This window comes from Lichenostomus cassidix, chromosome 8 (assembly GCF_008360975.1).
Source record: "Lichenostomus cassidix isolate B80296 chromosome 8, HeHo_3.0, whole genome shotgun sequence".
NCBI classification, from domain to species: domain Eukaryota; kingdom Metazoa; phylum Chordata; class Aves; order Passeriformes; family Meliphagidae; genus Lichenostomus; species Lichenostomus cassidix.
In genome coordinates, this window is record NC_139489.1 from 2,644,298 (window position 1) to 2,669,297 (window position 25,000).

General features: G+C 43.0%; 1 long non-coding RNA gene across 2 annotated transcripts in view; it reads right to left on the reverse strand.

Annotated features, from left to right (window-relative positions):
- Nucleotides 1-25,000, reverse strand: part of LOC146433634 (uncharacterized) — a 143,651-nt gene that overhangs the window by 38,342 nt on the left and 80,309 nt on the right. The window contains exons 5-6 of one of the 2 annotated variants that reach the window (XR_014853659.1): nucleotides 1,868-1,928; nucleotides 88-1,558 (exon numbers count right to left, since the gene is read on the reverse strand). The exons of the other annotated variant lie outside the window; for it this stretch is intronic. This is a non-coding gene — a long non-coding RNA (uncharacterized LOC146433634). Of the gene's footprint in view, nucleotides 1-87; nucleotides 1,559-1,867; nucleotides 1,929-25,000 lie in introns of those variants that run through there. 2 annotated transcript variants of the gene reach the window in all.

A 25,000-nucleotide genomic window follows, 5' to 3' on the forward strand; every position in this document is an offset into this window, starting at 1 on the left:
GTCTGTGACAATTTCTAGATGCCAGCAACATGGGCAGTGGCAGAACAGATGGAACCACAGGTAGAGCACTTGCTTCCCATCCCCACTCCTCTGAGAGAGCTTGAATTCTTTATGTCCTCCATGTGCCTGCTAATTAAAGTGTCTTATCTGGTTAGACTCCATCATAACTTGTTTTCTACTTAATATGAGATAAATGGTTTACATAGGTAGAGACCTGAGTTAGACACTCAGTTCCTACACAAATGAGGCAATTTCAAAATTTTTAGAATTTATTTATAATGACCTGTTTTCTTCTGTGTTTAGTTTAACTAATTTAATTGAATACTTCGCTTTTTTTCACTGTCGTGTTCCCTCCCTTCTGTGTGTGCCATTTCCGTCCTCATTCAATCCCATGTTGATGAGGCAAGGAAAAAAAGAAAAAAGCCAAAACAGAACACCCCACCATCGATTCCAGTTGCCTAGGTTTGATTCCGAATCTGGAATTTAGCAGGAATCCTCTGTTATGCTGAATTATCGCACAGAGGCGAGCATAACATCTTTGTGGGATGTGGGCTCTTCCAGACTCTTTGTCCTCCATGGTAATGTCCCAATCACACTGAAGTGCTCCCAAATGTGCGAGGACTATTTAAGCTTTGTAAATGCTGTCCTCCAAAAATCACTCCACATAAATGTTTCATGTCTCTCCTCTGCGATGCACAGGCCCCAAACATTCAGCTGTGAGGGTGTTTATATTTGTGGAACTCTCTTGAACATTTGCTGTGGATTTCAAACAGCTGCTACACTGAAGCACTGGGAATAGTAAGATCATGAATATTCAGGTGAAGCCACTGGAATGAACAGCCGTTAATAGAATAAATGCCTAAACAGTTGTGTAAGGCTTATTAAGACCTATTGGGGCTGAGATAATAAATTCCCTCTTTGACATGTTGCAACTACTGTAGTTTAAACATTTTGGACCACCTCTTCAGAACTGAAAGAAAAAATTATGTTAGTTCTGTGTGATAACACAATGAAACACCTGGAAGGCTTGGCGCCTGTATTAGATTTGGCAGGGAGATTGTAACATGCTAGCTCATCCCCACTTAAAATCATGGCACTGTTTATTGTGTTAGTGGTCAAGGTTATCCAAATTACATACAGTCTGGACTGAGCACACTTATCTCATTAGAGAATATATTTTTTACTATTTTCTCTTCAAGTTTGGAAATAATAATATTTTACTTTTGCAATGGAGCAGCAATATGGACAGTCTATTGCCAAGAAGGGAAACTAATCAGAAAATTAAAACAAGAAAAAACCCTCAAAACATTCAAAGTTGTTTTATCCCAAACCAAACAAAGTTCGGGAAACCAGCACCAGCAGCCTGGCTTTGAGCCTTCAAAAGAGATGGGCATTCCTGCAGCTGACAGTTCTGCCATGGGGACTCCTTGGTGGCTGCTCTAACTCCAAAGCACTCCAAGTATCCAGAGTGGTTAATTGTTGCAGGAGAACTGTCTTTTCCTTTGAATTTAGCTGTCACGTTGCATTATGCTGTGCTGTATTGCCTGGTTCTGGCACACTGTGTCACGAAACATAAAATCCGACAGGATGCAGTGTAAGTCTTGCAGGTTAAAATTTAAAGGCAAACTCAGTAATATTTGATCAGTTACCTGCTGTCGGTTCAGATAAAGGGCGTTTGATCTCCACGAGCAGGGCTAACTTGTTAGAAGCAAACTTGCACATGGCACTGGGCTGCTGTCAGCTCTGCAGCAGCATGGACTGGGGAGTGTCAAAGCAGCTCAGGTGCACTTGGAACTGTTAAAAATTAACCCCACCTGGCTCTTCCTTTCATGTTTTAAGAAAATGATTAAACTATACCTCTATTTACTACTCTCTGTGGGTGACAAGCAAATTCTGGGTAGTTGTTTCAGAGAAAAATCACCATTTACCTGAAAAACCCAAAGGAATGACTTAATTCTATTGAAATTTGTAAAAACCCCCAATTTTAACACACTGCACTTTCAGAGCCTTTTCTGCCAGCACTGATGGGCTTTCCTGATCTGGTTGCATGAACAATCTCAGATGTGTTTGTTGACTGCCCGCACGTATGCAGCACCTGTGTAAATCACCATCTGCATGAAAGCATCAGAAGCTGGTCAGGATGAAATAAAAGCAAAAATCTCAACATTTCCCTTCATCCCTTTCCCTGCACTCCTGTTTTTCTGTGACCTGTTTATCAATATGAGAACCAAATCTGTTTCGGAAACTTCAGTGTCATGGTTACATTTTGGGAGGAAGGAACAGATGGAATAGATTAATTAGTCAAACTATGTTTAAGTAGAAAGGCATTTCTTTCCATGAGTAGCCAAAGGCTAGAAAGAACATATAAGGGACAAGGAGAAGTGCCTCAGGACTTCTTCCTTGCTGGAATGGCTTCCCAGTTTCAGACTTTCAGCAACATAAAGGGTCTTTGATTTCAGCTCCCATTAGGAAGTAGGTCAGGAGGTGTCTGATTTGCAGGAAGGCAATTGCTCCTGTCAGCTTATTAAAAGTAGCCACTCCAAAACATTTTCCACGTGTTATTTTTATAGCGACTCGGGTGTGTAAAGATTCCAACCAGCTTCTGCTGCAATCTGTAGGGAAGCAAATGTCCCTGCTGCTGGGATCCATCGCTGCTTGCTCTTGCTCATCAGCAAGCTCCTGCCTAATACAGTGCACCATCATCTGTCTCCAGTTTTCCAGAGCCTTGGGCAGATCCTCTTTTCATCACCTCCCTATTTTTCCTGCTTGGAACAGAAGATTTGCCACCACACTTCTGGCCCCAGTGTCGTGAGCTGCAAGGAAGCTACGCCAGACACAGCACTGCCTTGGAAATTCAACACGACTTTGTTTAGCACCAGTATTGATCTGTGACTGGTGATACCACCCCATGTGAGAAAACAAAGCCTGCAGTACAGCTGGTTTGGAAATCAGGTTTCAGTGGGTAACTCCAGCCTGTTTCATCCCTGTGTCCAGCGTGGTCCCATGCACTGCAAGGCTTTTGGCTTGGGTTCAGCCATCCTACCTAAGAGTAGATGCTTAAACAAGGCACCTACCTGAAGATTATGGTCATAGTAATATCCCTTGCCAGTCAGTGGAGAGGATTATGCCCATCCTGAATGTAATTTAGTTTACTTTATGGGCCTGTTTTTTTGCCACAGGTTGCAAAGGGGCTCACTGACAACCTGACTTGGGTACTCATCAGCTGAGTGCCAGGCAGAAGAACTCAGCCCCTTCCTCCTGCTTGTTTGGTTTCAAAGGCACAATTTCCACAAGTAATCATATTTACCAAGTAAAATGTGTTAATTCTCCCTCTGACAAGTTTTAGAGATCAAGTTTTAGTGCTGTTTCTGTTTTTATTTTCAGTCACGGACAGAAGGGGAAGATGGGCAGGAGTCTGGGATGGAAACAGTTATTTCAAATAACTAAGTCAGGAAAGATTTTGGCCAAGAGGAAGATTTAAATCTAACCCAGATGTAGCTCACTGGTGTCTGGAACAGGAGAGATGGTCCCAATCACAGAGTAGCACCCAAGGCTGGCTCAGGAAGCAGAGGGATGTCTGTTGGTTGAGGAGAAAACTGTTTGCCTAGCCCCCAGCCAAAGGAAATGTCCCGGGACTGCAGCTGGGCAATGCGGGATCAGGGAAAGGATGAAGCTTTGAAAGCAAATCCTGCTGGCTTCCTTTCTTGTTGGCAAAGGACAGAGTTGAAATAAGTAGGAGCAGGGTCTCAGGAGGAGGAAGAAAGTCTTTTACTTATTGTGTGGTGTCTGAGCAGAGGAGTCTGTGCTCCCTCCCTCCCTGGTGCCATGGGCTGAGCTGGCACAGCCCAGGATAAACCCGTGCAATCCCCTGCCTCATCACTCCATCATCCTGGAGCAAGGAGACAGCTGTGGATCAGAGAGGTATCACCAAATGCCAGATGTCTGAGAGGACAGGTACATGTGCAGCTATACACCAGGTGTGTTTGTACAGCAGGCTTGACTTTTTTAAAAGGAGCTTTCTGAGATAGGCTTAAAATTTGCTTTGAATTCACGGTATTTGTCATGTCTTTGCTACAGATATGAGGAGAGAGAAGGTAGGAAAGCAAGCAAGGAAGCAAGAAAGAGATTTCTTCCTTGATTACTTTGCAGTAACCCTAAGATTCGGAACAAACCTCACAGTACAGAAAACACTGGGTACAGTACTTGTTGTGGGGCTTAGTCTCAGCAAAACAGATGGGGAAAAAATAAAAGAAGAAAAGAAATCACCAGAGATCTGTTTAGGAATGCAACATTTGAAAGATCAAAGAAACGACATGTAGATGGTAATGATCATTGTTAGATAATAAACTATTTTTTTTTTAAATAATGTTGAGAAAACCTGGCTTGTAGCTCTCCTTATTTCAGACTAGGCACCTACTTTTTAAGAAAGTTGAAGTCACGTTGTTCAAAATATTTGGCTCCAACAGTAAAATCAACAAGGTGATACAGAGCCACCAGGGACCTGCTGATTTGTAGCTTACACTTCCAAAATTCTGATCTGGACTGGGATCATCTCAGAGCCTTTGGCTGAGACATGGTCATGGTCCCATTACAAAATATAGGCTAACACCAACAACCCCAGGCCTGTTTTGAAGGCATTTAGAATGATGCTTTGTATTTTTGTAATAATTCTGCTTTAATTCAGACCTTGCATAAAGCTGGAAAATGGATTTTGGTCTTTACTCACTTTGCTAACCTGCATTGGAGATGAGGATCCATGCACAGGGAATTTAAGGCCATGGAGAGTAGGTTTGCTTTTCTAGTGGCCTTTCATGGACTTGTTAGGAGTGGTCTGTGAACCCTTGGGTGATTTCATCCCAAGGGCTGTAAGCCAGGGCAGTATAATTTTAGGATGCAGATGTGGTTATTGGATTCATAATAGCATTAACTCATCACTCTTTGTATTTTTCTTTCAAGAGAGGGATTAATGGGAGCAGGATTAGTTCCAGAAGGGGGTTCTTTGGGTGACAGCAAGCATGTACTTGCTGGTGAAAGGGCTGTGGGGAGTGGGGACACAAGGTCAGGATTCCAGGGGATGCAGGAGTGACATCCTGGCAGGAAAGAAATGGAGCTCATAAGTGAAAAACACTACTTGTTTGGGAAAGCAGAGTGGAATGACCTGGGTAAAATTCCGGGGAATAAATATGAGCCCCCAACTTCAGTGTCACCCCTGCACATGCATCTTTCTGGGGAAGGAGTGAGTGGAAGCCTTGGCATGGCATGAAACACCCTGGGAAATGCCTTGTTTTGCACAAGGTGATGGCCCTGGGTCCTGCATGTCTCTGCTAAACAGGATCAGCTAAATTCAACTGAGGAGTCTGCAAAAGCTCCAGCACAGCCTGGCCCAGGCTCTCCGAATGGAACTGCCATTCCTTGAAACCCCTGTAACCATCTGTAATCCTATTTTAACTCTTTGCTACCAGCGATGTCTCCCCAGCACCGATTCCAAATGTGGCAAGTCTCTGGTGCTGTTATCAGCCAGCACAAAGCCAGCATGAAGAAATCCCATAGCTGAAAAACCTGCATGTTTAAAACATGTAAATAAATAACTAAATATATTTCACATATACTCCAGTAATCAAAAAGCCAGGCTGTTTTGCCTTTTTCTTTGGTAAAGAGGTATCCTTGCTCACAGTCTGGGTTCCATGGATACCACGAGCAACTCCAACTTTGTGCCTTTAATGCTTGCACTGTAGAAAATGCTGTTTAAATATTCATGCTGACCCTAGAAAGCTATCCACTCGGCCATCTGGAGGACTCCCATACCCCATCCACTGGTGTTTTATTTTGAAGGATATATTCCAATCACACTGACTAGGCTAAATAGACTATTGGTCCGTTTGTTTTTAACTGCTATTTAGTTACCCCTCAGGATGTCAGCTCAATTTATCCCTGTGGAGGTGAAGAATTCTTCAATAAAACTATAGATAAATAGGAGCAAGAGCTGCGGATGGATAGGAGGTTACTCATTCCCACTGTTGCTGCTGTGCATGGAAGTGACCTTGTCTGGAACCAGCTAACCTTGCACCTTGCAATTCACATGAAAATTCAAAGCCAAGCTCTGGCAGGTCAGAGGGAGAACCCAGCCTTGTGTTTAAGGAAAAAAGGGATTTGCTTGTTCAGGCAGTGCTGGGGTTGTGTGCTGCACAGGGACACAGAGTGCATTCTGCCCTGGGCTAGAGGGAAATGAATGGAGAGGGAACACATTTAATTTGAAGCGGGGAGGAAAATGAGTGTGTGACATCAGAGAGGGCCAGCAAGAGGAGAAAATGCTCCATGGGGCAGAGCAGGCAAGGTAGAAGTGTCACAATCCTGCGCCTGGTCTTTCAAGGAAGGACCAGTTCCTCAGGACTGCCTGTGGTGCTACCTTCAGATGGGAACAGAAACAGCCCCCAGTTTCATTCCTCAAATTCTGAAAAGCCATTGTTTGTAGTAAGGAAAGGATTATGGCCTTCATGGCTCTCCAAGGGCAACTCCACTGCCCAGGGATCTGCAAAGTCACCCGAAACACATGCAGTAGCAAAAGCCTTTTGCTATGCATGGTGTGGTCCCTGTGACACCCCACCAATACTGGCAACAGAAGATGAGGTGAAATGTTCACGATTAACAATGTTTATTTTGGCCTTTTCTCTCCAGTTTGGGTGTGGGGGCAGCGGCGCTGGTGCTATTTGGCTGATTTATTTATGTTCAGAAGGAGGGTGGAGGAAGGGGGCGTATATCCATGGTCACGCTGACTTTTTCAAGCTGCTTTGGAAGAAAGTGCACACTTAATTGGCATTCAAACTGCATCTCTGGTTCCTATCTCTCAGTAATGCTTGAATAGATTGTGGTGTGTACAAACCTGGCAATAACTCCACTCTGGACTGACAAGAGTTAGGAAACACTGCTTAATTCTTCTATTTCATTTTACTTTTTCTTGGTCTCTGAGAGAATTTTATTCTTTGCTACTTGATCATTTTCCCTGTGATTCATGTCCTTTCAGGAAATAGTAATTGACAAAAATAAAGCACTTGGGTTGTTATTTAGTGCGCTCCAGCTAAATTCACATAGTCCTGCTTAAGAATCTATGCCCTCCGTGCCACATTTGTTTTAAGCTTCCAGCCTCTTCTAGACAGATTTTTTCCCCCCATGCAGGCACAAAAACACTTTAGTCAGCACAAATTTGGAGGTAGAACAAAAAGCCTGTAATAGCACATCTCGTGCTGCTATCAATTTTCCACCGGTGGAGCACTTGGGTACATGAAGTCCTTTGTCTGTATTCTGAAGTCAGCTTTGGTGACATTACATGACCAACTACAACATTATAGCGTGTTCCACACTGGTTTGAATTGTAACTTAGGGAAAGAAAGAAGAAGAAAAAAAAAAGGAATAAAATAAAGATGTCCTGGAATGTGGCCAGGGCATAATGATTTCAATTCTGAAGAAATCCGACAACCAATTACATTAAATTCAACATTTTCATGTATGATAAGTTTAAAATCTCCTCTAATCAAACGGGGAAGCCCTTTTTCCCTGTTTTGCTATGGTTTTAGTTACCAGTAGGCCTCTAAAAATCTGTTTCTGCTTAAAAAGAAACCCTGAAAGGTTATATTTACTATACGTATGAAAAAGGGTTGAATGATACAATTATATATTTCAGAATACTAAAGCAATGTATAAGAGACTAATCACGATCCCAAATTCAATTTTCAAACCTTTAATTGATCCCATCCCAAAGGTAACATTCTATCTTAATTGCCATGCTGAAATGGTTGCAATTACGTAAAATAAAACTATTCATTGGTAACTGGAAAAAGTCTGCTCATTAAGCACATGACGGCCAGCCTTGAAAATACTTGATTGCAAAAGGATGCAACCACTTTGCTTATATTTCCTTTTCTGGTTAAACTCTCCTTCACATATGTTGAGCTGGTTCCAAAAAGCCACACACGCACAACAGCAAGTCAGAGACGGAACGTGGAGCTGTGTGTGTCTGTGCTCCTGCACCTCCCATGGGCAAAGCCATGTTTGAGGAGGGAAGAAGGAACTAGAAGGTCAAGTGAGCTCAGTGCGGACCTGCTCAGCTGGCACTGTGATTTCTAAATGTGCTCCATGAGAAGGGAGCTCCTTGGGAGTGCTGAACAAACTCAAGAAATAATAAGGGATGACTTAATCCCAAGTTAAAATCCGAAGTTGCACAATGGGATGCATAGGTATTCCTGCAGAGGTGTCACATAACTTGCAGAACTAGGTAAGGTTGGGATCTTCTATGTTTGAAATCCAAAGCAAAAACAAAGGAAACTTAAGGTTTGCTGGAGGTGACAGTAGATGCTGGTGAAGGAAGAAGATTGGCAGTTTTTTTATTATTGCCAAGAGAGCCTGAGCCACTCTCAATTTGATATCAACACCTGTGACACTTGGAACACTGCCTCACTGGATGCAAATGTCATGTAAATAGTTACAAGGTGCTTATTCATTACTGTTACTCTTATTATTCAACCTCTCTAAGATACAACTGTCCAGCTGAGACAAGCACATCCATAAGAATTCACCAGAACTGCAAACAGGCACAAGATTTCCAGCTGTAGTTACAATGGATCACTGGGAAAAACTGTTGCAGAGACAAGAACATCTCATTTTTTTCCCTTTGGTCTCATCCCAGCAAGGCTGGGTGTCTTTCCAGGAATTAATCTCCAGTAAAACATACATCACTCTCCTCCCCTTGGGAATAAAAGGATGAATGTCTACAGTCTGTGGTATACAGGAGGTCAGACCAGGCAATCAAAAGCTCTGGTCCTAAATACCTGACTGAAACATCTTCCAAGTAACTCTCCAAGTAAACCCATCATATGGAAAGGTTGAAAATAATCTCCTTTTACAACGTGGTAAGTTTCCTTAGTGCCATCCTCTCAGCCTGAGTTCAGGCTCAGAGATATGTGGTACTTGGGACTGTATAAACTTAGTGAAAAGGACATTCCCCATCCCAAAGAGCTCATGTCTGAGTGGATGATAAGACAGAGAGAAGATACAAACAGACAAGGAAGCACCAGATAAGACTGAAATGATTATGTGTTTAATAAGCATCAACTGCAGCACAGCAGCTGTGGTTTCTCAGTCAACTTTTATGCAAGGATTAAGTAAGTACTCTGGTTTTATACCAAGGAATTTCAGGATGCAGGACAGGTGACTGGATATGCCCATCCCATGATATGCATACATCTATCCATGCTACATGTGCTTATTAAAGCCTCAGAAAACAGATCCATTAAACATGTCAGAGATACAGTCCAAGTGATGTAGGTGCCTGAAAGTCAGCCCTGAGAGCCTGGGTTTCTATTTGCCTTTAACAAGAGGACTTAGACGTCCGCTGGGACTTGGCTGTCCAAGCCATTCAGGGATGCCAGTGCCAGCCAAATATCGCCTATATATATCTTTAAACATCTGAGCCTTTGAATGGCAGGGCGATGTAGTGATGAATAAATGCCTACTTGGACATAGAACAAAGATATCTGACTGGCTGAATAGGCAGCATTTGAATTGTACAGAACACACAGATACTCTGTAAATGAATGGCTGTTCACTCGCTCCATCAATAGAAAAAATTGCTCTTTCTCTTTCTGAGCACACAGTATTTGCAGTAAGAAGGACACACAGATAAAACCAAAAATCTATTTCACAAGCACTTGAGCAGACTTGTGAAAATAGAGCCAGTGCATCATTTTGCTGATGGAATCTAAAGTAGTGATTCAGATGGGAATCATCACTAGCCCTGCAGACATTGGGGATCTGCACTCGTCCTGAAGCGTGCAGGCTGGTAAAGCAGGATTCCAAGCCTGACCTACTTTTGTCCCTACCTCGTTCCATCAGACCTAAATCCTGGTCCTGCATTCAGCCTGGAAGACTGTTGTGAATACAAATGATTCCAGGCATTGCTGATAGACTCAGAGGAGATCGAGTTCTGTATTTACTTGTACCATCCACACTTGGGAAATTCAGGGACTTTGAGGTCGTGCAAAATTTTTCCTCTAGCAAAATCAATGCACTTTTTGTGTAAATCAGCTTTGGAACAGCTTCAGGTTTCTATAGAGGATCAGTCTTCACTCAAAGAGAGGGTGAAACTCAGCACAAAAATTACTACCTAAAACTTTCCCAAACTTTACTAAAATAGAAATGAAAGGCCATATTCTTAGCTAGCATAAGCTGGCACAGATCAGCTATATGACAATTACCATGTAGATCAGCAAGGCTTGCATTTCTTTACCTGGCTGACCCACCTCTCCTATTGATCATTGCAGCTGAAATCTTCACTGTATAGTTTTGTCTGATACAAAAGAAAAAAGATTAAATGCTAACTTTAAACAAAACCACATATAATTATTCAGTTTGGTTTCAGCACATTGCAAAGAAAACTCAGAGCGGTGAATGTCATGGGGTTTGAAGATCATTTCAGCTTTGCATTTCTTCTCCAGCACAGGGAAGATACACTTTGGATAGTGGGACAAGTATTTTTCTGTCAGTGCCCTTGGTCCTAATGTCACTTAGGGATCAGACAGCTGAGCCAGCACCATAGCAGGATTGATTGAAGATGTACCCTTGGGAAGAGGTAGGGGTTGCCTAAATGTCTCCTTCTGATGCCTGACTCAAACTAGTCTAATTTGGGTACCCAGTAACACACCTGCTTTCTCTGCCAGGAGATGTTTGCTGTATAATTTTCATTAGGTACAGACTTTTGTAGGAGTTTGTTACCTGATACAAACTGCAGCAAAAATGTGCAAAGCTCAGCCTGAGCAAATGAAAGGGAAAACATGGAATGCTGATTGCACATGGTGCAAGGTGCTTGACTTCATTTCTGTTCAAGCTGGGTTTGTAGGCATTGTCTGATTAACAAGGACCTGCAAAGAGATCAGTTGCTGTCTTGCAACAGGGGGAGGACTTTGGTTTTCATTTCAGTCCACTGGTAAAAATGGCTAAACTGGAACCCTTGCAATGTGAATTCACCTGACTGAAGTTTGGTAAGTTTAGGAACTCACACATTGAAATGCATTTCTCTGCTTTCATCCTTCACCAGTTCTATCCTTCATCAGCTCTCATGAACACAAACCCAGGTGGTAAAACAGAACCAAGGAAGACAGAGGACAGAGGGTGGTTCAGGTCTGCTGAGAAGCCTCAGGTGTACCAGTGCAGAACTGGAAGAGCAGCTGTGCAGGTGCAGCCAGAGCACTAGACAACGGGTGAAAACACCAATGCACTGCACAAAACATCTGCCCCCAAACAGTATTAATCCCAGGTAAATGGAGGAGGGTGCGAAGCAGCAAGTGACCTGGGCAGTGGAACAGAGGCTGTACCAGAGGGGCTGTAGGAGCCAGCAGAGAGCTGGGAGCAGACCCTGGGTACTCTCATCCTCACCCTCCTCCTCTAACTGCTGTGCAACGCTGTCTTTCATCCTAAACCTCCTCAACTGCCTGAAAAGTGCAATCTGATAACACTGCTGTGGAAGCTTCGGACCCACATGGGGTCATTGCATAACACCCCACATAATAAAGGAGATATTTATGTCCTCTCAGTACAAAGCCAGTTAATAATCACCATTAGAAACAGCATGAAACGAGAGCACACAAAGCAGAGTTCACTCCACTCAGAGTGTAAATTGCATAGTACTCCAAGATGAAGGCATGTTGTATTCTTTCCATGGTTATATTTAAATCTGTGTTTTCTTTAATTTAAATCTGCTCTATAAAGATCTCAGCAATTTGAGACAAAAGTATCCTTTAAAAACAGGGGAAAAAAAAAATGACATGATAGCATCCTTCATGCCAGGCTGGCCCTGTTGTGATTTTACATTGAGGGTGCATTTTAATTGATGAAATGTGCTACACAGCACAACTTGAAAAAGTAACAACCTTTAGTTACCATTTGGAAATGTGATGGAGGTGGCAGAAGTTAAACTCTTAGGACTAAATGAAATAACAGAAGCTCCCTATCCTTTCTTGAAGACGCTCATTAGTTTTCACTTTCTCACATTCTGTTTGCCATGGATTTCATCCAAGAATGACGGATGTAGAGTTATTAAGCAAGTGATAGTTTCAAAACTCCAAGTGTCAGTGCTCAGTGTGGGAGCTCAGTTACCTTGCAGAGGGCAAGAGGCTTAAATACCCCTATCCTGGGGCTGGCATCACCACAGAGGGAATGATCACATGGAAAGATACTGTCAGAACAGCCTGAGAGACACAATTCAGTCATAGGAATGGACAAATAAACAAATGAGGAGTGTTTGAGGAATAATCTGGTACTTGAATGCATCAGCACACAGAAAACTGGGAAAAAAAAAAAGAAAAGAGGGAGGAGTATTAATTTGCAGAGGGCAATGAACAAGTACCTTCTCTTAAATTCAGTCCAGGGCTGGGATACAGGAATATCCCAAATACTGTAAGGTCACGGTGAGGGAAGAGGCAAATCACTAAAGTTTCTGAGTCTGAGCTTGGGAGAGAAAGCTGCATGTAGAGGTTGCTTTTCTCATTCCAGTGGTCCTGCTGACCAGCCATGATCATATAGTCATCAACTGGTTTGGGTTGGAAGGACCCTTAAAGGTTCCAACCATCCAGTTCCACCCTCCTGAATGGGCAGGTGACCTTTGACCAGAAGTCCATGGGACATGCTCCATGGGCAAAGTACAAAAGGCTAAATGAATCTGCTGGAGAACATGGAAGGCAAAGCAGTACTGCAAAGCCTTCTCTAACTGGGAAGCAGAAAAGCCGAATCCACATGATCTTTCTCCATTTTACCTTCCAAGTGACACAACACACCTCCCTCCTTCTCCAAAGATTTAGAGATTTCCTCTGTCCCTCTTCACTTTTATCTTCTGCCTCTTGCTGATGCTCAGAATGAGTCAAGCCCATGTGTCAAGCAAGACCCTGCTCTTTTAAATTGCTTTTCCCACTTGATGAATTTGCTCACAAACTAAAGAGGAAACAAAAACAACACTGAAAAAGGCTGGTTATGTATATTCTTTCTGTCCTAGATGCAGTAAAAACCTAACAGGGGACTGAGTGAGAAGCCTTTTGAGCAGTTTCTCACTTGTTTTCTAGGTTCAAGTGACGTGATGTATGTTGGCTTGGATCAGACTCTGCAAGTCTGGAAGTTGGGTCCTGGCTTGTGGTTGATATTTCACAACTGGAAGCCAAGAGGGTCATATCTAGAACCAAAGTCTGAGCTCTCCTTCTGTAAGAATTTCTCTGTTTAAACTACAAGCTTCAGCCTTGTTGTAAAGATTTGATTTTACTTCTGTTAACATCCAGCCTGGAACTGGTTTACGCTGGCAGAAACTTTCCAGAACAGTGGCCCTTAATAAGTTTCTTTCTTCCACCGCAAATTAGAATCCTATGATATTTGCCACCAGATTTTGCAGAGGACTCTTATAGGGGTCTCCTCTGGAGGGAAAAAAAACTGATTTAAGCCCATTCCATGGCATCTTGCTTTTGAGTTAGTAGCTTGTCCCTATTCCCACTGGCTGGAGATTTTAAAGCCCTGCAGCAGCAGATAGTACGACCCAGCAGTTCCCAGCCTTGGCTTTTGTTGTGGCTTTCCCACTCCCCCTGATCCTGTCTTCTTGATCTGCTCTCTCAGGCACCCATTGCTAGGCCTTTTCTCTGTTTTGGATTCATGCCTGCATCTCCAACGCGTCGCTGTCCTTTCCCATGGCTTTACTGTCAGCTCCTTTGTGTACACTCATCTTTCATTGAGGCCTCAATTTGTCTCGTGCTCTCTAACACATTTTGGGCAGCCCTGATGGTATTCTCCAAATACATATTTTGCTGCAAGTCCACACATTTATTCTTTACTGGTCTTAGTCTTCCTGTAACCTTAATTAGAAATGTAATTAGATGATGGCTGCTATTTCTTGGGAGCTCCCAAGCATGCACTAATTGATAGCCCCCCATTACTCAGTACAAGCCATAGAAAAATCCATTTGCTGTAGCAGCTGTTGCCGGGCACGGATGGGAAACAAGGTGTCAGGGCATTTCTAGAAAGGTCCAGAAGAAAATGAACTGCCTGAGTGTAATAGAGTGCCTTCAGGAATGGATGAGGGCTGATTTATCTCCGCTCTACCAATTATACCATTATAATTCCTGCCAGTAAGAATTTTTAACATACGGTTTGCTGATGGGTTCATGAAAACAGGGCTGGTCTGGACCTGGAGAAATTCCCTGTGAGAGCCTCTGTCCAAAAGCTGGCTTGTTCCTGGCAGAGATTTGTCAAGCATATTCTTTAGCATGCTCTGTTACAGTGGCCTGGGCATGTCCTAAGGAGTTTTTTTTCTGCAAGGTCTGGAAAAAGAACAGGAGCAGCAATAACATTCTATGGAGAGTCAAAGTATTTGAGAGCTTCCAGGGGCACATTCCTGACAATTGTAAGAGATGGTGCAGAGTACTAAGAGAGGGCTTGTACCAGAGTTATGAAAACAGATGTGAAAGAGAGAATTTCTGTCCCAAAGAGCTCAAAGAAATGGTAAAGGAGTTTTGCATCCATTTCAGCTTGAGGTTTTTTCAGGCTTTGTTAACTGATTTTACATACCTCAAATCAGTTTGTGCATTTTTAATATTATTAATATTATTATTATTATTATTTTTTTTAGGATTTTAGGAAGCAAATGCTTTAAAATAGCAGATTTCATTGAAAATTGCTAAATGTGAGCTGCAGACAATGCACTGCTGCTACTTGGGCTGTGATAGGATCAGGAATGCCACTTTGGAATGATTCTGGGATACCTTCAGGCTGAATGTGGATGCAGATTCAATTCTACCTCTATTAGCACACCCAATTTCTTTAGGCAGAACTTGTCATCCCACAGTCAGCATTCAGATAACAAACATTGCAAACAGCCCATTAACAGCTTCACCAGCAACATTATTTCCACCAAACAGGTGAAGCAGAAAGGACGGAAGGGCCTCCTTTAACTTCTGTTGAAATGCATGGAAAAGCTCACTCTGCTTCCATAAGAAGTTAGATCAAGTTCCAAGGCTGCACGTCAACATTTTTCTGAGTGCTCCTGACTCTGCACGGGGGCCCCTACATCATGTTACATTCCTTCACACGATAAAGGATGTGGGAATTTTTTACCCTTCCTGAGACAGCTCTCCTTTGAAATCACATTTGTTTTCTCTGTGAGTGCTGGAAAGAAATGGATGGGAAAAGCTCAACAGTGAACTCTAAACTGCCTTTTATGCTGGCATCATTTTTTGGAGGGGGGAGGAAGGGAGTGTGCGTGCACAGGCACTCACAGCTAAGGTCTTAATTCTATCTCCAGATGCTGTGCATAATCTAGAGGTTTATCTTAATGAATTATTTCTGTTATTACTGCAGGCAAAGTGAGATTTAATTTGATGTGTGATATATCCCTGGATTAACTACCCTTTGGGTTTATTTGCTCCATAATGGTGAATTTTTGTTTATAGACCCATTTTGTAATTACATCCCTGAGCTCAGAAGGGCTACAGCAATGCTGCTCCATCCTATAGGAAACCAGGATCCAATTCCCTTCTCCCAGTCCTGTTGTCAGCTGTGGCTAAAACAGAAGCTGCACAATATGATGTTCACCATTTTGTCTCACTTAATCACAGTTTTACAGGACAACGTACAATGAATGGGAAGACTCTCCTTGGCTGGGAAGACTGGGATACCGCTTGGGAGGCATATGCAAAGTGGCAGAGAAGCTTCACCTTGAAAAATGGCAATGATGTGTGTTGTAACAGGTGCCAGGAACAATCAGTTGAGTCCTTCACGATACCTACGTGTTGGAAGTGTCACAGCTCCACAGAGGCTCCAAGGGTGGCAGAGGGAGCTATGGGGCATGGCAGCATGCAGAAGAGGGGTTCATTAATTCCTTATTTCCCAGCTGTCCTTCTCTTAGTGGGAAGTCAAAACTTCAGCCCATGCTGGTGGCCCATGCTGGAGGCTGGTGGTCAGCGCAATGGACACTCCTCTCCTTCCTACCTCATCCAGCCCTTCCCTTGTCTCACACCTATGAGGTCTGGGACAAACATGTCTCATGCACATCCTTGCAATACCCCCACAAGAGAAAAAGAAGCCTGACCCTGATCCAGCTTGTCCTCTTCCCTGGTGCTCGTGTGGCAAAATCATGAAGGTCCCCCATTCCTGGTATGAGGGGGAGAGTCAGGGAGAGGCTGAGATCCCAGAGCAGCTCTGTGGAGAGCAGGACACAGTGCTGCAGTCCCAGGAGCTGTGGCAGCACCTAATCCTCTGGGAACATATGGTGTGGCACTCACACAGAATCAGGTTCCATTGCAATCATCGTGATCGTAATTAGTACTACTTATAACAACAGAAGTCAGCCTAAGTACCAGGAAAAGTAAACAGAAGCAACCAAATCCATCTGGGTATTAGTGTGCGCCTTGGAAAGGGTGGGGGTGGTCTGGACTTTTGACCCAAAGCAGTGTTGCCTCGCTCAACCCTTCACTCCCAAATGTGCATTCAGCTCGCTGGGATCCACTTTGTGTGGTTTAACCTGGAGAAGAGAAGCTTTGGGGTGACCTAACTGCCTTCCAGTACCTGAAGGAGCTGACAGTAGAGCTGGAGAGAGACTATTTACAAGGGCCTGGGGGACAAGGGGGAACGGCTTCCCACTGACAGAGAGTAGGTTTAGATTAGATAATAGGAAAAAATGCTTCCCAGTGAGGGTGGTGATGCTCTGGCACAGGGTGCCCACAGAAGCTGTGGCTGCCTCAGCCCTGGAAGTGTCCAAGGCCAGGTTGGACAGGGCTTGGAGCAACCTGGGACAGTGGAAGGGGATTGCAGTGAGATGAGTTTTAAGGTCCCTCCCAACCCAAACCATTCCATGATTCTTTGATTCTGTGGACTGATCTCCTTCCCAGGGTGACCCATGCTGGAGCAGCAGACCTGTGCTCCTCCCGGAACCCTGGGTGGAGGAGCACTCACCCTGGAGACCTCCATGGGACAAGGCAGAAGCCACAAAGTTCAAACTGAAGGTTGTGCTTACAGTGAGGGAGGTGCTGGGTTCAATCCCTATTCAAAGAGGCATGCTGAAAAATATTTCCTAGATACACATCACACTGAAGACAAAGTGTTTGGTTTTTTACTGACAGACAAGAATGTTTGAGGCCATTAAAATGTACAGAGCCAAAGCCTCTGGTTTGTAAAGAGTGTCCACAGATTTACGTTACACAGCTTGTATTTGTAATTACTCCTGATGTATCCATTCTCATGCACCTCCATTAAAAGTTTATGTCCACTTTTTTTTTTTTTTCACCCAGCTAATAAAATTAAATGTTGGAAAGCCAAAGTGAAAAAATAAAGTCTAGCTTGGACCAGTACAAGATGGGATATTCAGAGCTGACACCAAAGCTGTCTTCAGAATCACCTACTGTTCTGGTAACAGTGTACTAAACCCCAGCTTCCTGCCTTTTCCCTGTTAAAACCAAACCTGGAGTGTTGCTTTACTGCCTTGGGAGTGTGAATTTCAAATGGCCCTTAAGGGTGGAAAGTGATTTAAAAATATTTTTCTAAGAAACTCCAAAACACAAGCAGCATTTTTATGAGTGAAAATCTAGGGGTATGCGTCAACATTTGCAAACATATCTGAGGGATGCAAGGAACATAAATCCTAGGACTTTAAAGTTGTCACAAGGCCAAATTCATCTTTCCTTTACCCATATGAGTAGTGTTGCTCTAGTCAATGGCTTGAAACAGTTTCTGTAAATAAAATGAGTAAGACTTAGCCTGAAGTCTAGAGAAAATAATATGAACAATCTTTCTTCCCCCCAGGGAGTAGAAGCTGAGCATTCCTTGGCTTGCCCAGTCCCTGCACAGCCCATGGGGGAGGATCCACTGTGCCGAGTGCCTTCATCCCAGCTCTCCGTGGGGCTCCTGCTTCCCTGGCATTGTGCTGGTGCTGCAAGGTCTTGTGGCCTTTCCCAGCCACCTCTGCCCAGGGCTCTGTCTCTTCCCAGTTGGTGGATCAGGGAGGCACCACTGGGATCCTCCACTCACCCCTGACCTAACTGGAGACCAGAGGGGCAGAGGGGAGAGAGCAGCAGCAGGACAGAGGTTGCCACACTCACCTTCCTCTGCATGTTCCAGTCAGGACTGGAGACAGGCAAACCCTTCCAGCACTGGCTTTGGTTTTTAAGGCCAGAAAGGCCCATTGTGATAATCCCATTTGACCTCATCCACCACTGGAAGGGGCTGAGGAACCAACAACATGCTCCTGAAGTTAAACAGAGATTGCATGGATTTAAAAGCTACTGCAGGGAATTTATGCTGGCAGTTACAGTACTGCTACAAATTTCGTGAGAAAAAATACTGGGTTTAGTGCTTTTTTTTCAATTCTAGAGTACTTTTTTGCAAGAAGTGGGTGCTGGGTCTGCTGCTCACCTGCCACTGCAGCAGGTCATTTACTGATCCTTTTTCCTATGCTAATATGGTATAATAAATTTAACACCAGTAAAGAAACTATAAAGACTTGAAGACTATTATTACAGATTTTGTATGTGCAGTGAAAGGTAAATTGTTTGCAGGAATTATTGATTGGGAAAGGCTGATTTAATGTAATTGCAGAATATAAAGGGAGGAAATATAATAAAAAAAAAAATTAATATACCAGTCACAGAATCTGAACTCAAAAAGCCAATAAAAGACATGCAGTAAAGCACTCCAGAGAAATGGAACTCTGTCACTGTGAATATCAAGCGATTTACTGAAAAGTGCAGATATCAACTGCGGCATTCCTCACTGCTCAGACATATACTTGAGTCCTGTCTATGTTCATTGTTTTACAAAATTAGTAACAGCAGCCAAACCCACATTTCACTGATTGCAAAGTGTCAGCAAGGTCTTCACCTGCCTCACCGTGGAAGCACAGCTTTGAAGTCTTACTCTGGGATGCAGCGTAAGGATTCGGAAAGACTTTGGTCCAGAAGGAAAATGCTGGTGTCATCAGCCTACCGAGGGAACAGCTAAAAATGGAAAATTTCCCAGGGAGCTGGGGTCCAGTTACGCAGTGGTACAAGATGTCCTACAATACAAGTGCCCATTTGAACAGCACCCTGTGGTGAGAACAGTGGCATCATCAGTGTCAAAGTCAAGCGCCAGACCCCACAAACATCATGACATTGACTGGAAAATCAAGAGACTAAACAGAAGCAACTAAAAATATGCCCTTCATATTTGTTGTATGACATTTTTGTACTTTATAGGGTTTGGATTGTCAGGCTTTGCTCTGTCTCCATGAAGACTTGGATTGTGCTTTATTTTGTGCCAAAGCTCAGATTAGTGGCCCGTTCAACCTCCAGCAGTTCCTGCCCTTGATGACTGAAGTCTGCTAGAATGAGTCTGCTAGCATGGGCAGAAACAGAGGTCAGTGGCAAACCAGCTAAAAACAAGAGGAAGAAACATAGGAAAAATAGGGAGAAATGTTTTACTGTGAGGGTGGGGAGGCCCTGGCACAAGTTGCCCAGAGAAGCTGTGGCTGCCCCTGGATCCCTGGAAGTGTCCAAGGCCAGGTTGGATGGGGCTTGGAGCAACCTGGGATAGTGAAGAGTGCCCTTGCCCATGTCAATGGGTGGAATGGGATGATCTTTAAGGTGCCTTCCAACCCAAACCATTCTGGGATTCAATGAAGAGAACATCTTACTCCTCAAGATGTGCACACTCATGAACTTGAGCAGCTGATGAATTTGGTCTATTTTTTAGTTTATAGATTTTGTTAAATACTGTATGAAGTGTAACAACAGTTTTCCCTATTTTCCATGAAGCCATTCCTCCCTAAATCCTTGGCCAGGCTGGATTTCAGCAAATCTTCTGGAAGATGCTGTGGCCTCCAGAGCAGGCTGGAGGTGTACGACTTTTATCGTAAATATGCACTTACATTTTCTTTATATACAAGATTTTCTTAGCACTTTCAATCCAGAGTGGGAAGTAAGAATATCCTTTTAACGTGTCCATCCAAAAAGAGGTAAAATATAGATCTTTCATAGGCTATATATTTAAAAGAAGAAATGGTGCTTTTAAAATGGAATGTCCAATATCTGGTGACTAATGGATGACAAAGAGGCTGCAGGGTACTTTATTAAATGTCTCTAGGGACAAAGAAGTCGATTGCTACTCACTGAGTTGATTTACAATGATGAAGATTTCTATTTGTAGGAACTTCGCTGGATTCAGTCACCTCTTCTTGCATCTCAGGGCACACAGAAAATTGAAAGCTTTGCTTTTGCAAGAGAAAAGAATTTTTCTCTGAGCTCGGACTGACTGCATTTTTCTGGTTATCATGACAACCCTATCAGACTAATGGGCTGACAGCTCCAGAACAGCTCTGCTATCTAGGAAGGGAATGATGTGACCTCCAAGAATCAGTATGTCATATTTGGTAGGAGCTTTATTGTTTTATTGATACCATTCCCTGTGCTGAAACAATTCAAAAATGAAATAAAATCCTTCTCTGCATTTATCAGTGGTGAGAGGGAAGAATGAACAAGTTCACCTGGATTGCTACCAATGGAGGAGAGCAACGAGGCTGGGACAGAGACTGAGGGATGTGATGGAAACACTCTGGGGTCACTGGCAAGGTGTCCTTGGAAGCCTGGTGTCCATGTAGGAGATCAGGACCCCAGCTAGCCCAGTCAGAAATAATTTATGTTTCTTCTGTAGCAATACTTGCTCTGCTTGAGTTTTGCCTTCTCTTCGTGGATTGTGTCTTGACCTCTACAAAGCCCTAATTCTCAGCCTGTGCTTAGGACATCAGCTCCTGTTTGCTCTGCTCTGTCCTGAACTCTCTGTTACATGGAGGGCTCTGCACTTACTGCATGAAGGCACACTGTTCTGTGTCCAGAGTTCAAACAAGAAACTCTGTGAGTGAATCTCCTGCTTCCCTAAACCACGATGCTGAAGAGAGCCTGGGAGTATTTTGAAGATAAACTTGTAATGACCAAGGTCAGAAATGAAACAACAGATACAGAGATCAGAAATACAGCTGCTGATTGGCAAAGCCCTGTTGTTCCACTGTTTTGTGATGTGGTAACAACTGAGAGCATAGAGCTACTCATTTGCTGATGCAACACCGAAGGTGGACAAAACAACTGTACTTGGGCCAGGCTAAATAAAGGAGCTGCAGCTTCAAAGGAAAGCACTTGCAACATGAAACTTGTGATGGGCTTGTGAGGGTGTCAGTGTGACAGAAGCCCTGGGGTTCCCGACAGGATGCCCATTGACAGGAATAGCAAGGTCACGATGGATCTCGAGGATCCATCAATCACTGGAGCACAGACTGAGGCACGGCATAGCTGGAGTGACACAGCCACTTCCATAGTGCTGGCAGGGCTGGGCTGCCTGGGCTCTTGTGCCTTTAAAGGAGAACAAATTTTTACAGAAGGAGCTCGGAAGTGTTCTAGCATGGCAAAGGTGTGTTATGACTCATCACAGGTCTTGCCTGTGCTTCTTCCTATAAACCTACAGAAATTTGTCAAGCAGCTGAGTCGTCACTTCTTTGCCCTAAAGCTGACTAGCAGGTTAACAAGAGGAGATTATTTTAAGACCATAATTTTATAGGATGAATGTATCAATTCTCTATCTTCCCATGGATAATCCTGTTATAAGACAACATGATTTTAGGACAGTTCATTACAAAGGACAATCTTTTCAGTCTTGGCTGACTGGCTTCTAAGTCCTTCAGAGCTGCCTTCATGCAAAGAAAATGTGAAATCTGAACTTTTTATTGCAACTGTCAAGCTACATTGCAGGTGACTTCACCAAAACATTGCACAGCATCTATATCATTTATTGACAGTCTCAGTTTAACTCAATTATACAAATATGCAGCTTGCAACCTGCCCCACTTGCATTTTGGTGTGACACATCAGTGCACGCCAGCCAGACCTGCCCCACCACTGTATTTATCTGTTGCTCTACTCTGTGGTTTCACCTTCCCAATATTCTTACAGAGCAATGATGTGTTATATCTGATGTTTTAAATGTGGGGAAAATGAAGAACAAACAGACTAAATGAGTTCTCCAGAGTTGCTGTGAAAGGCAAGAATCAAACTCACATGGACCAGAGTAGTAGTAAAAAAAAATTACAGTCTTCCAGTTTGGCCTCCTTTCATTCTCACCAGAAATTCCCAAGGAAGGTGTTTATTGAAGAGGTTTCTAGCTGCCTCTCTAGTGCCCATGCATTCATGTTTTTTGGCTTTCTGAATGGAACATTGACGCACCAACAACGTATTTTTCTTTATGCCAAAATTAACTGCCTATGTTCTTACAGGAGTCAATGGGGTTCTCCACAAGTGGACTGTCATTTCCACTTGGTTGGATTCCTAGAAATAAAAACTTGGTTCTTTAAATCCAAACAAGTCCAATTCTTTCCTCAGGTAGAGGAAATACTTCTGCAACTCTTGTTGAAATTCAGGGATGTTGTTTATATTTACTGCAATAGCATTTAGGGTCCTGAGGAATGGACCAGAAGCCTACTGGGATCAGTGCTGCAGAGATACACCTTCATCTTTCAAAACACACATCTTGGTTGTTTACAAAGCACTTATTCCACCCAAAAAAACCTCCCTCAATTATTTTTTTCCATCTTTGTGAACAAATGATTCATTGCAAATTCTGCTCTCCAGCAAGGTCAAAATCTGTGTGTGCAAAGGATTTCAACTCAATGATAATATATTCTTGTCCTGTCTGGGGAATATCACTGATATTTTTTAGAATAAAGAGGGACGTGAAATTTTCTACTTCAGTTAATGCTTCAAACTATTCCCTCCTATTGAAATGTTCCTTCAAAGCAGAGACAGCTCATTTCCTTAAGAAACTGTATTTACCCACTGAATGTTTTTTCTCACCCTACATAAGTAATAAGAGATTTCCTACTTTTTGCCCACTTCTACCCCATAGATTTAATGTGTAAACTGGGAACATGCAGAATATATTGCTTGGCACAAGTCAGCAAAGTTTCACCTGCGAGAACACAGTATGAATTCAACCCTTGGCTGTTTGTACTAAACCACAGGGAGAATCTACACTTAAGTGATGTAAAGTTCATAGATCAGACACAAACCCACAAACCCAAACCCACAGAGCAGTGTTGAGACTTGCAGAGCTCACTGACCCTCTGACTCCATCTCACTTGAGTTGTTATCCCAGGGCAAACACAAAGGGAGCACAGCACTCCCCTCTTGCTATGAGGGACTCCCAGTATTTGGGGAGGGTGCTGAGGTAAAAATCCGCAACAAAAACACTGAGTGGGAAAGGAAAGTATTATGTGTCTCCCGAAGAAGACAGAGGAAAAGTGATTGATGCCCTGGTAATGAGCATGTGGTGCATCAGGATAGCATTCTTATTCTCAAATTTTACAGTTTAACTTTCTTTTGTGTTCCTGAGTTATGTTTAAACATTCAGTTAAGTTTCAGGCATGAAGACCTGATATTCCTTGCTATACTCTGCAATGAATCCCAGGATTCATTTCTGTAACCTCAGCGTATCACTGATCTCAGCGCCACAACAGGTGAGCGAAATTTATACCATTGTTTGCCCTTTCAATTTCACACATTTCTGCATTAACTTTGAGAGCTGGGAGGAGAATTATTCCTGGTTCAAACGTGACTTTGATAGTTTTCACTTTTTTCCCCCTCTTTTTCTTTTTTTGATCCATGGACTTGTTTCCATGGATCAGTTTAGGTTCCACATGATCTAGATCTTAAGCTATTGTTTTCTCATTGTCATGGGTCATACCTCTTGGATCATTTTAAATATGAGGAAAACTATATTTCTCTGAACACGGAAACACAGCTCCAAAAAATCTCTGCTAGGAGCAGAGTGACAGCCAAAGTTCTGATTAAATTCATGTCTTCCGCAGGCTTCTGCAACCAACACAAACGGCTGTGAAATCTTTTGCAGCAGGGTAATGGAGAGAGGAAAAGAGTTGGCTGTAAGTTTGGGAATTATTATTCTTATAAACCCATTCACACACCTATCACTTGGGACAAGTGAAGGGCCAAAGACATGCCAAGCAATTACACAGCTACACAGGTCTGTGCACAAGATATTCTGCATCACGTTGGCTGTAATTTGCGCTCGCTACGTTGGCACAAACTCCACCTGTGTCAGATGGTGGCAGAGAAAACAACTTTTCTGGGAGACTAAATCCATCTCAACAGTGGCCAAGCCATGTCCCTGTTTTTGGAAGTCTGATTGGGAACAGCAGCACCTTTCAATTTGGAATGGAAAAAAGGTTTAAAGAACTTGCAGTAGCAAGAAGCTCAGAGCCTCTTGGTGACACCAATGTAACCACCCACAGCTATGGGATTTAAGGGATAATATTCAGTCCTAGCTCTGACCTTAGCCAGATCTTCGTGTGCTGATGACAAATGATTTCAGAACAGTTTTATATTTTCCCTTGATACTTGTTTCAGTTGAGAGAAACCAGATGAATTTCTTGCCTAGTTCAGCTACAAAGACAACAGAACAACCTTTCTCAAATCACTGAAGTCCATGACACAAAGGATCTTGGTAAAGCAGGAGGAGAAGTCAAGTTCATCATTCATCTTTTACAGGGTGTTTGTAGAGTTTACAACAGGGTTGATGTGGTGATGGAGTGAGTCTTGGCCTTGTATGGGACAGTGTTCAATACTCCCAGAATTAATTAACCCCTTTTTATCTATTGCTAAGCTGAAGACTGCCATTCCTTGCCAAATGGAATGGTCTCGCTTCATTATTTTTTCCAGTATTTTTTAAGTCTTCCTTCATTAAGTTTTGTAGAGGTGCAAAGCCCATTGTGACCATAAAAGAGGTCACAAAAAAGGACACACTAAGACACAAAGACTTGTTTTTAGGATTCTTGAAAGCCTAAAAATGGAGCTACATAAGTAAGTATTTGTCAGAACACTTCAATTTTGACTGAGGATTTTTAAAATTTTTTTTTTACGATAAAAAGAGAAATACGGTCAGTTGCCCTTGA